Raw genomic sequence first — 10,078 nt, forward strand, 5'->3', positions numbered from 1 at the left:
GCCGCCCACTGGCCGGCCCCGCCCCGATCGCCGCCCTCTCACAGGGCAGATGCTCCTGTGTTGAGCGTCTGCTCCCTGGTGGTCAGTGTGCATCATAGCGACCGTTCCTTCCGCTGGTCATTCCACTGTTGGGTTGATTTGCATATTAGGGTTTTATTATATAGGATTTACTGACTGATTGCTTCCTTATTAGCTACTTTTTCTTTCTGAAGGTAATTTTTTTTTTTAGGGGAGTGTCTTTAAATTATTATACTTTTAATAATCCCATGCTACATCTATAGGTGGTAATGTTTTTCAAACTATGTGTCTAGTGTCATGGTTTTGAAATTTTTTGTTTGGTGTATATCTATACTCTTTCAAGTGAATTTACTCAAATGTGTGTGTATGTGGGTAGGGTGTGTGTGTGTGTGGTGCTAGACAGGCAAGTAAAAATGACAGCTGTCTTGGGCTTTCTGTGGAGATACCTTCTCTTTATGTGGTTTTATTTTCAAATATGATGTTTTAGTCTACAATTATACCTGAATGTTTTCCCAGTTTATTTTTCTGTCCATTCTTAAAGTACAGTGTACAATTTTCAGTTCCATAAAAAGATTACTCACTTGGTGAGGAAGTATTATAGTCCGTGTAGACACGGACTTCTTAGAATGCCTCAGTCCGAGGGAGAAGTCACAAGTACATTAATGGCCTACTTTCCCTACACCAAGAAAATTGATTTCCCCTTTGTTTCTAAGGAAAATCATTTTGAGGGTACTCACCACTATGCCATGAATGGTACTATAAAAAACGTTGGTTTAAAAATTATTTATTCCATGCAGTCTAATTTTATTCTCTTAAAGACATATTCAGTTTTAGAATGCCACTTTTTTTTTTAACTGTTTCCTTAATTTAATCTACATAAATGTTTCTACGTGCAGTCTAATGCTCACCAAGCAGTGGAAAAGTATTTTTAGCTGCTGATTCACTTTACTCTGAGTCTTATATTTTCTGGACTTGCCAAGTGTAACCTAGGAACTTATTTCCTGATTTATATCATTTACTCCTCTACTGACTAGCTTAACTTACATTTCAATGGCTGGGGCTTGAAGAAACAACTGAGTGGGATGGTGAGTCTACCAAGATATTTCCTTAAGACTCTTAACAGAAGCCTACGCATAGACATCTTAGAACGAGATTTTAAGTGAATGAAGTGAAAACCTGTTTCTCTCTTGTGGTTATTTTGGATTTTTCTATTTTTAAACTCACCTTCACATATGGTACCTCCATATAAATCAAAACTTATTCCATATTGATATATACATGATTCAAACTTACTTTTCATGATATAGTACAGTGATGAATTCAAGCTTACTTCTGCTGGCTTTTAACATTGTTTTAGTATGAAGGGGCTACTGTATTCTAACAGAATTACTATATTGTGTTAATGTATACATCTAAACTACACACACCACTATATGCCTAGCACATCCGATTAATTATGGAAATCACTTTCATTTCAATAGTGAAATTTACATGACAACAGCTTCTGGGGCTCAGTGGAGCATCAGACCAGCATGTCACAGAATTCCCGTGTAGTGTGGGTGTTGACAGGGTTCTGTTGATATTAAATTTGCAATGAAAATGTCTCATAAATGTGCATCCACATAGAACATTACTTAGAAGGAATCAGCTCAATATTCACATGGGTCATTACTGTCAGAGATGGAAAATTTCCTCACTTACATTAGGAACACAAGTTATTAAGAATATGTAATCAGCCTGGCTGGCATGGCTCAGTGGTTGAGCATTGACCTATGAACCAGGAGGTCATGGTTCAACTCCTGGTCAGGGCACATGCCCAGACTGAGGGCTCAATCCCCAGTGTGTGGTGTGTAGGAGGCAGCTGATCAATGATTCTCTCTCATCATTGGTGTTTCTATCTCTCTCTCTCTCCCTCTCCCTTCCTCTCTGGAATCAATAAAAATATATTTTTTAAAAAGTTATCTTACATATTATAGATGACCTGAAAGATTTGCCTTAAATGTTTAGAAAGCATGTTCAGATATAGAACTGTCACCTTTGTGTTCTCCCCTATTACTGTATAAAGCCTTTTGTATCCTGCAAATCATGAATAAATGTGAGATGAAGACTCTAAATCAGGCAACAGAATGTACTGGTCCAGAGGGGTTATAATAGGGAATAAGTATCAAGACAAAATAGAACAGAGGGATAATTAGGCTGAATATTACAACAAAGTTCTTAATAGGGAGAACTATTAGACTGTGAAATAGTCTTTCAAATGCACTGGAAAAAGACATTACTCGAGCCATTTAAAATCAGACTGGACTGAAGTACTCCAAAATGCAGTATGCGATGGGGACCAAGCCTACATTAGAAGTGGAAGGAGGAGAATGACCTAATAGCTTCTACCGTCTGTGTGATTACTATGATTGTACTCATTTTATGTGTTCAGTCTTGGTGGAAAATCTTCTGTCATTTTATGCTACTTCGAGGGAGCAATTTCAACAATTTATCTAATGTAGAATTGGATGCATTTTAGCAGCATCTCAGAAAAGATGAAAATGCACAATAAACAGTGTAAAATAGCGAAGCATGAGTAAACACTACTCCTTTACTTTTGGGAGGGACCCCTGGAGAAAACAATTCTCACCCTGGAACTCTGGCCACATTCCAATGTGCATAAATGCATCCTGTCTGCCTGGCTTTCAGGTATTAATTTTCATTTCTGTTGTTTAATGGTATCTTGGGATGATGTGGAGTACAGGACAACAAATTGAAACCTTTCATCCCCAGGTCAATGACCACAGTTTGGCAGGAGGTAGGTAGGACCCTGGAGAAAAAAATCTTGCAACATTTTGTGACTGATACCTATTAGAGAAATGGACAGGAAAGAGAAAATGGTTTAATTTTAAGAAAAGAGTTTGACATGAAATAAGGAAGAGGAAAAGGTATTCAGGGAAGTTGTAAACATGTTATTGCTGGACATCTTTCAAAAGAAGACCATCCTCAGTCTTGTGCAGCTCTGGTGATCACCTGTCCTGAAGTAGAGAAGTGAGGCAGGTGACCTTTAGACATTTATCCTCGTTTTTTTATTCAATAAAAATATCAAATTTTATTACAATTCAATTTTATCCTATCTTTTCATTTGTTCAACCCACCAATTCTAATTGCAGTAATACAAATTTAGAGATGGGATGATTTTGATGTTTGGTCATTGTGAGGTAAATGATTTGACTTATTATTTCTTTTCATGTGTACACCACAATTTTTAAAACGACCATCATACACAAATGAGTGGATCATTGAAAATATTTTCATTATTAATAATATTTTATGTTTGTGTAGCTTCTCATATTTTCTCAATTTACTAATCACATATTCCTGAATTATGAAAAATATTCAATATAAATTGAGGTCTCTACCCCCCAAGCCTCCCCCCCCCCCCCCCTTGAAGTGTATCCTATTCCTGTGTTGGCATAATTTTCAATGATTTCATTTGTAAGGATCTAGCTCATAGACCAAGAGATTTTATACAAACTTTTTTTGGGGGGGGGGAGGAGAAGTGGAGACTGTCAATACTAAAAGGTATTCTTACCATTTATCCTTTTGTTTAGCCCAATGAACCCCAAGCCTCCCCCCCCCGCCCCCTTGAAGTGTATCCTATTCCTGTGTTGGCATAATTTTCAATGATTTCATTTGTAAGGATCTAGCTCATAGACCAAGAGATTTTATACAAACTTTTTTTGGGGGGGGGGAGGAGAAGTGGAGACTGTCAATACTAAAAGGTATTCTTACCATTTATCCTTTTGTTTAGCCCAATGAATGTAGATATTCTAGCATTTTTGTTCTTTTATTTGTGAAAAATAAGTTTCGAGACTTTTTCTCCTTAGTTTCCATCCTGAGCACCTGTGCTATTCTGAATAGAAATCAAGTAAGCGTTAGGGCAGAATCATTCAAAATATCCTTAGAGTTCTGCTGCATGATCAGAACCTGAAAGGATGGACAGCTAAAACCTACAGGTGTGAGAAATCTTTATAAATGCAAGATACTGGCGTTATGAAAGGGAAATATCACTTTATTAAGGTCTAGTGTACAATAGTTTCCAAAATCTGTTTAAATTCCACTGGCCTATTTTGAGAAAAAAAAAAGGTGCCTAGCACTATAGAATCATTAAGTAATAGCCTAAACCTCTTTGGTAGGAGCTGTATAACCCACAGTTTAGCATAATGGCAATCTAAGTGTTCTCATTATAACTATATTAATTAAATTTACACAAACAATTAGAGTTCAGGTAGCAGCCTTAAAATAAGTGATCAGATAAACCAAAGCAGACTTAAATGTAGGGAACTGAACCATGTTTCTCTACCAATAAATGCTTTATTCTCCTCAAAGAAACACCATATAGCTCTACTGACCAGTTCTAAGATCAGCTAGCACAAATAAATTGAAGCAGAGAAACTCAAAGTACTAAACTATTGCTGAGGTCTTTAAGTCACACTAGCTTCAACTCACATTGACCTCAACTTTGAATATACATGTAACTACACCAGTATGTGTCAAACACAGCATTATTCAAATAACAGTAGAAAAATTTTATTAGCAATTTAGCTGAGCACTTGGCCACAGATTATTAGAAGTGTGCCGTTTTGTTATTTGTTATCAAAATGTATACAATGCTTGAAGATACTTACAAGGCAGGGGCATGTCCCCTTAAGATATCTACCTAAAACTGTCACGCCTTGGGGAATCTCCCACGCTTTTTAACCCAGGAAAGAAACTAGAAGAAAATCTAAATGAAATCCTTAAGAAACAAGCTTCTTGGATATATTACATAGTCTATTTCTAGACCGCGAATCCCCCGACCTCTGAGTTATCTCACTGTCAGATAAGAAAATGGAACAGGAGAGATGAAGAGATAGATGCTCTCAGTTTGGCGTTTCGATTTTTCACTCAAGCCAAAGGGAGCAAAGTGCATAGAGTGAGGGATCATTTCCAAGAGTGTTTGCAGCACAGCGAACCGCTGGCCGCCTCTCCCTGCAGAGTGCATCCCGGCTGCAACACGGACCAAGTCCCGCTACCCGCTGCCCACCTCGCCCGGCGACCTCCACACCCACACGAAACAGCCGGTGTGGCAGCCAGTCACCGCAGGGTTTCCTGGGCACAAAACCTGAGGAACCCCCAAATCGAAATGTATCCTGAGCCCAGCACAGGGCTGGCGGTGGTTGGCTGATGAGCCTGGTCTCTCTGGGGGTCTGCGAGCATCAGTGGTCCCTCCACCTCGCTCATCTTGGCTGCATCCTATGCCCTCAAAGCTGCCTCCCGCCCGGAGACACAGAAGTGCGCGCACACACACAAACTCTCACTCACGCACACCCACCCACATGGCCTCTGCCCCCCACCCTCCCCACCCCTGCAACACTGTAGGGACCGGTCTGTGCTCTGCCTCAACTTTCCCGGCTGCACCTGCCCCACGCGGCGCCCTCCCCGGGCGCCCTCCAGAGGGACACGTCCTGCTCTGGACCCCTTACCTGGCACTGACAACTCCTGGCAGGGACTGGAGCTGACCGTGGTGGCAGCGGCGGTGGCTGAGCCTGCACCCGGGCTCTGGCTCATGGTTGGTCCTCCTCATCCGACACAAAAGAGGTAGCTTGCTGGCTTTGTCCTTTCCAAATGCCAGGGAGAACTTCTTCTGCCCCCGAGATGGCCAACTTGTGCGCGCCGTTTCCCGTCACAGTGCCCCCTGCCCCTGCCACCGCCCCCTCCCGGCTGCGAGCTGGACCACTGCCCGGTGGCAGCACATCCAGGCCTCCCAGTCAGTGGGGAGTGGGGAAAGGGAGGGTGGGAGGAGGAGACGAAGGAGGTTGGGAAAAGGGGGAGACCCAGTGGTCTTCCAGGGAGGGCGGGGGAACAGTTCCCAGCTGAGCCCCTCTCCTCTTTACAGGCAAACACACTTCCCAGGCGCGGAAGCAACTTTCCTTCACCTTGGCCGGGCTAAAGCCACAGCATCTGACTGGGACTGCCGGCAGAGGCAGGGACCTGGCATTCTCTCCTTTCCTCCCTCTCTGGTTCTCCTCTCCCCTCCCCCCTCCGCTCCTCCCTCCCGCTTATAGGGGTGTATCTGCAGAGTCTTCGGGGAGCTAGGGTACCTAGACGAGAGGACTGTTGAATGGAAATCCGGAGAGGTTTTGCCGGACCTTCGCCTCCCTCTGAAATCCTTAGGCAGTGCACGCCAAGGTTGGGGATGTCGGAGGGGCGGGGTGAAGGGGCGTGGGGCGGCGGGAGATCTGCGGCTCTAACTTTGAAGCTCTGCTCGAGCTCCCGGCCTGCAGGAGAGCGAGTACTCGCCGTCAGCCCAGGAGAAGGTCTCCCGTGGTCCCCTGGCACCCGGCTCACCGCACGCGAGAGGGGAAGGGAGAGCGGGAGCGGAGGGGGAGCGAGAGAGCCTGGGAGGCCGGTGTGCAGCTCTGCCCCACACGCAGCTCAACTGCACATTGCAAGCCCCTGGAGAGGGCTTGTGCAGAACAATCTCTGGGTCAGGCGGGCGGAGACGCTCCCGTTTCCTAGCAACCCTCATCAATCTTCACTGGATTGCTCCCTCTGAAGGAATTCGATTGGACAGCCCCTGGAGGGAAGACACGCCCCTTGAAGAATGCTGGGTTGCTGCTTTTTTCGCATTCTCCAAAATTTCTTGGGTGGAATAAGATTAGAGGAGAGTGCTGAATTGTCTCCCTCCTTGTCCCTCTATGCTGCCACGCCGCCCCCGTGCAGCGACCCCCCACACACAGGAGTCCTTTTTTAGTCCTCCTTGTGGTTAGCAATCCCAGTCAACGTTCTCCACAGAACCCCTTCTTTCTTCTTAAAATTAAATAAATAAAAACCTTAAACCGGTGACGTAGGCACAAAAGAAAAAAAGGCAAACGAAAATAGCTTGAATCGACTCTGAGCTTCAGATTAAATCCTAAAGGTAACATTCCAGGCATCTTTCCATGTTTAGACACCTTGTATTTAATTTCAAAATTGAAACTTATGAAATTTCCCAACCTGATATACTAACTTTGTGTTAATCAGGGACTGAGTGATATGTAGCCTGAGACAATTCAACTTCATTCTTTAATGCTACCTTTATTTTTTAATATTTAATGTTAAGTTGTTTAACAATTGCCTCTTTTGTAACCTAGCCAAAACAGGTAAACTACAGAAATAATTTTTACCACTGGTTCCTTTAGAAACTAACAATATTTAGAAGACACGTGAACTTATACAGCTATTCCATTGTGAATGCTATGAAAACTAGGAACTTGAGTATTTTAAAAATTAAAATATTACTAAGTAGTAAAACTCTAAATATTGCAAAGTCCGCCTTCCAACACTATTCTACCTAGAATGCAATAGTCATGTCAAAATAAAAGCCAAATCGCTCGTCCTTTGCATTTCATTACTATTATCTAACATGTAATGCTTACCACAAACACATTGGACTTTCATAAGAGAAAATTTTCGCAGTGTTTGTCCAATAGGCAACTGTACATCCAAGAGCAGTGACACAGCAATGGAGAAGCTAAAGACCTACACATTGCAAGGGCTTCATACAGCATGAAGCCATGTTAGCAGCTCTTGGTTTCATTCAGAATCTTCCAGAAGATTCCATTTTGCTTTTCAAAAACTTTATCAGAATCACTTGAGATTGAGAGAAGTAGAAGAGAGTTGATATTTGTACCTCATTAAAAAAGGAAAGTAGCTGTGTTTGCACAAAATAGTATAGACTGAACTGCATTGGCATAGCCTGCATCTAGGTGGGGTTTTTGTTATTTTTTTTTTAACACACTAAAGATGGTGATGTGTAAAAGCTGAAATACTGAAGCAAATAATCAATATGTTATCAGATCTGGCTTTATGAAACACTTTCCTTTTCCCCCTGCCACATAGGTACAAAGAAATGATGAACACGGGGCTTTGTAGCCTGGTTGTAGCATTTGACTGAATTTGAATCCTTAATTACTATCACTTCCTAGCCGTGTGACTGTGGTCAAATTTCTTAACCTCACTATATCTCGGTTTCATCATCTGTAAAATGGGACAAATAATTGCTCACCCCTCAGTTATTTTAGGATTAATAAGTACTTGTAAACAACATGCAAATACTAGTTATGATTATTAGTCTCTATTAATATTTTAACTGTTAAGCCTATGTTATATTTAATTGAAAGCAATTAGTTTCCTACTTTAACTCTTCCCTTTTAATTTAAATTCATCATTGACTGGGAACGTAGCTTTAACTTTAATGTAAAATTGTTGGTGTGTGTATGTTGTGTGTGTGTGTGTGTGTATACTAGTATACACATTCATGCTTTCAGATTTTTTTTTATTTTCCAAAATTTTTAGAGCCTCAGGGGATAGGACTAAATGACTACATCTGGCTAACTGGCATGTCCATTAGGAAATGACATCTCTTTCCCCCCACTTCACCCAAGTATTCTAATGGCTCTATTTATAAACAATTCTACTCCCCTATTTTAAGTACCTCTGGCATAGCATGTTTATCTTTATCAAGGTTTTTCAAGTCAAACACATGTATTTGGATATCTAGACCACTCTTCCTAGTTAATATTTTATATTACTTTGATTACTTTTTACTAATCTTTCTGTATTTATTTGAATGACTATGATATTTCTTCTTAGGACCCCCTACAGTTAATGTCCTGACTTTTGTTATACTACCTTTTACTTTAAAAAATAATATGTTTTTATTGATTTCAGAAGGGGAGGGAGAGGGAGAGAGAAATAGAAACATCAATGATGAGAGGGAATCATTTTTCGGCTGCCTCCTGCATGCCCCATACTGGGCATCAAGCCTACAACCCAGGCATGTGCCCTGACCAGGAATAGAACCGTGACCTCCTAGTTCATAGGTTGATGCTCAGCCACTAAGCCATGCCAGCTGGGCTGCTATACTACCTTTTAAATATGGCCCATAAAGCATACCATCTTTCATTCAGAAATAACAGAGAGTTAATGTGCTGTCATTATTAATTACAAATGAAATGCCTTCTATATCCTTATTCTGATCCAGACTGCACTCTCACTAGTATTCCCTTTGGAGCAAATCCCCATTGGCTCAATCCAGAAATCAATTTCATTGTTGGTTTCTCCTATCAGTAAACATTGTGCTGTTTTTATTATTATTATTATTATTATTATTATTATTATTTGTGGGGAGATCAAATATCCAGTTTATCCGAGACAGTTCTGGTTTACATCTATTGTGTGGATGTATTCACAGTGCACACTTTATTTTTCAAAAATTCAGGTCTGATCATTAAATTATAGTCACCAGAACCTTCTAATTATCTGGCCAATATCTCTTGCCTGAGCCTTCCCTTGCTCCATCTGCCACGTGACTATTAAATTCCTCTGTGTAACTAACTCCTTTTCCTGGATGGGACTAATCAATTCTGGAGTCCTAATACATATATCTATGTAAATATATAATGTATGTATAAAATATTACAACTTATATTTAATTTGCTTATAGATATTCCTCATTTATTTTTCAATTCCTTTCTAAATATGTTGCCCCTTGAATCATCTGTAAAATTTGATTTTATTTACTGTTACACAATGTGAAAACAAAAATATTAGTCTTAATTTTGATTGAAGCTTCAAGGCAAAAGGTGTCAACTATTTCATATTCCAAAGCAAGAGTTGCCAGACACTCTGTGCTGGACTTGAGTGGAGTATCTTTAAACCACATGGATCATACAAGAGCTAAAGTTCAAGAAGATGGCAGAGGAAGGAAGTTGGTAGGTTGGAGATGGGAGTGTGTATGCTTTTTCCTCACTTGAACTCTAGTGAGGGATGCTGCTGCTTCAGCGAAACCGTTGCTATATCCCTGGAATTAGGGTGATGCAATAGACTGCTTTTTAATTCATAGCAGAAGAATATAAAATACAAGAGGCTGTGTGTTGATCGGTCTCCCAGAGGGCTGAAAGAAAAGAAGGCTGGACTTGGTGTGACTGCACTCCCACCTATGACAGATAAAAGGGTTTCATTTCCTTGATACTATGTGATGGGAGAGTGAACA

At 41.0% G+C, this 10,078-nt stretch overlaps 1 protein-coding gene across 2 annotated transcripts in view; it reads right to left on the minus strand.

Moving 5' to 3' along the window:
* GRM3 (glutamate receptor, metabotropic 3) overlaps positions 1-6,495 on the minus strand; it is a 200,801-nt gene extending 194,306 nt beyond the window's left edge. For both annotated transcript variants that reach the window (XM_014534863.1, XM_014534862.1), the window contains exon 1: positions 5,526-6,495. The gene's annotated coding sequence lies outside the window, so the exon portion shown is untranslated. The remainder of the gene's footprint in view (positions 1-5,525) is intronic.
* Positions 6,496-10,078: the final 3,583 nt, after the last annotated feature.

This window comes from Myotis brandtii, unplaced genomic scaffold (assembly GCF_000412655.1).
Source record: "Myotis brandtii unplaced genomic scaffold, ASM41265v1 scaffold1332, whole genome shotgun sequence".
Taxonomy (NCBI): Eukaryota; Metazoa; Chordata; class Mammalia; order Chiroptera; family Vespertilionidae; genus Myotis; species Myotis brandtii.